Source organism: Camelina sativa, unplaced genomic scaffold, assembly GCF_000633955.1.
Source record: "Camelina sativa cultivar DH55 unplaced genomic scaffold, Cs unpScaffold02032, whole genome shotgun sequence".
NCBI classification, from domain to species: Eukaryota; Viridiplantae; Streptophyta; class Magnoliopsida; order Brassicales; family Brassicaceae; genus Camelina; species Camelina sativa.
Window position 1 is genome coordinate 26 of NW_010923149.1, and position 2741 is coordinate 2766.

At 44.3% G+C, this 2741-nt stretch overlaps 1 pseudogene; it reads left to right on the forward strand.

Annotated features, from left to right (window-relative positions):
- The first annotated feature begins 276 nt into the window (after positions 1-276).
- Positions 277-2494, forward strand: LOC104774215 (annotated as a pseudogene).
- Positions 2495-2741: the final 247 nt, after the last annotated feature.

The following is a 2741-nucleotide window of genomic DNA, read 5'->3' on the forward strand; positions in this document are numbered from 1 at the left end:
TCTATTTGACTTTGTGTATGTCAATCGTGTTCCTCGCACTTTGCAGTGTTCTTTTCTCTTTTCTCCCTCAAACTCACTCTTCTTCCCGACACATCATACTCCGATCTTCTTCGCTTAATTCCATATCTGAAGTCAAAAATTTTATCAGGAACCTGGAAACGATTTAGATTCGAAAAATCTGAACTCTGTAGGTGATGTTTTAAGCAAGGATACTCAGTTTATGGAGACCGAACCGTTGCATCGAATGTGGAATTAATCGTGGGTGTTGTTGAAACCCTAATTTCATTGGTTTAGGGTTTTGTAGCACAGTTTTTTCGCAACACAGACTAAAATCAAATGAAGAAGAAACAAGAAGAGAGTTCGTTGGAGAAGCTGAGCACTTGGTATGAAGATGGAGAGCAAGAAGGTGGGGAGAGAAGTGAGAAGAGAAGGATGAGTCTTAAAGCATCGNTACTTTGAGAGTTCTCGAATCGGTGGGAGTAAAAGCAAAGAAGATAACAAGTCTCTGGTTGATGCAGAGCATCAAGATCGTGATTCCAAGGGTTCTGATAAGAGAGAGAGAGACGGGAGAGAACGAACTCATGGGTCTTCTTCTGATTCGAGTAAGAGGAAGAGATGGGATGAAGCTGCTGTTCCTGTTAATGATGGTGATTATAAAAGTAGTAAGCTTTCTGATTCTAGACATGATAGTAGTGGTGGAGAGAAAGGTTTTGTTAGTAATGAACATGGTGAGGGTAGGAGTCATTCGAAGTCTGATAGGAGTTTGAAGGCTAGTAGTAGAGAGGATAAGAGTAAGAGTCGAGGTGTGAAAGATGATGATAGGGGTAGTCCTCTCAAGAAAACGAGTGGTAAGGATGGTTCTGAGACAGTGAGAGAAGTGGGTCGATCTAACAGGTCTAAGACACCAGACAGAAGTGGGAAGCGTCATCAAGAATCTGAACATTCGGATGCAGACTACGAAAAAGAGAAATATGGTCGGAAAGATGAGAGATCCAGAGGTAGGGATGATGGCTGGTCTGATAGGGATAGGGATCAAGAAGGCTCAAAGGATACTTGGAAGAGAAGACATTCTAGTATTAGTGATAAAGATCAGAAAGATGGGGACTTGCTTTATGATCGTGGCAGGGAACGGGAGTTCCCAAGGCAAGGACGTGAAAGGAGTGAAGGCGAGAGGTCTCATGGTCGTTTGGGTGGCAGGAAAGATGGAAACAGGGGTGAAGCAGTTAAAGCTTTGTCAAGTGGTGGCGTTTCAAATGAGAATTATGATGTAATTGAGATACAAACCAAGCCACTTGATTATGTCAGAGCAGAATCAGGTCCCAACTTTGCTCGTACGACTGAATCGGGTCAGCAGCCTCCTAAAAGGCCTACGAATAATGATGAAGAGTGGGTTTACAACCAGGAAGGTAGTAGACAGAGAAGTGAGACTTTTGGGTTTGGAACTTATGGGGAGGATTCGAGAGATGAAGCTGGTGAAGCCAGTTCTGATTACTCAGGGGCTAAAGCAAGAAACCAGAGAGGTGCAACCCCTGGTCGAACTCATTCTATGCAAACCCCTAATAGAGGTCCGCAGGCTCCACAAGGCATGAGAGGGAACAGACCCTCAAGGGGTGGGAAAGGAAGACCTGCTGGTGGCAGAGAGAACCAACAAGGTGCCATTACAATGCCTATCATGGCGTCACCATTTGCGAATCTTGGAATGCCACCACCCAGCCCTATTCATTCTCTTACTCCTGGTATCTCGCCAATTCCAGGCGGTCCTGTTACCCCTGTCTTCATGCCTTCATTTGCCCCGACTCTTGTCTGGCCTGGGGCCCGAGGAGTTGATGGCAGTATGTTACCTGTTCCTCCTGTTCTCTCGCCTCTTCCTCCTGGACCATCAGGCCCAAGATTTCCTTCAATTGGCACTCCACCAAACCCGAATATGTTCTTTAATCCACCAGGTTCTGACAGAGGAGGGCCACCTAACTTCTCTGGGCCTGCATTTAATGTTTCTGGACAAATGGGACGTGGAATGCCATCTGATAAAAATTCAGGGGGTTGGGTTCCTCCTCGAGGTGGTGGACCTCCTGGTAAAGCTCCTTCTAGGGGAGAGCAAAATGACTATTCCCAGAACTTTGTGGATACTGGAATGCGTCCCCAGAATTTCATCCGAGAGCTGGAGCTTACCAATGTGGAAGACTACCCCAAGCTGAGAGAGCTCATACAGAAGAAGGATGAGATTGTATCTAACTCAGCTTCTGCACCAATGTATTTTAAAGGCGACTTGCATGAAGTTGAGTTATCTCCCGAGTTATTTGGAACAAAGTTTGATGTTATTCTTGTTGACCCACCGTGGGAGGAATATGTCCATAGAGCTCCTGGTGTTTCTGATAGTATGGGGTATTGGACATTTGAAGACATTATCAATCTCAAGATTGAGGTGACTATTCTTTACACATTCTCTTCGGATATATTTTTTGTACTACACTTTGCTTAGCACTAGATCTACTAGTGCAGATATCATTTTTCATCTTGAGTAATAGGTAGAGGAAATAGTGATACTGAACATATAGTACTAAAACCATAGAGATAGTGAGATCCACTAAGAAGAAAGGCTACAAGAAATGATGGGAGGCTGACCAAGACCGAATCATGGGTCGCAAAACGATAATTTTGTCACACTCAAATACAAGGATTCAATGTGTTTTTAGCGACCTAACTTGCACTAAAGATGATGAATCATCAGCTCCCCAAAGAAA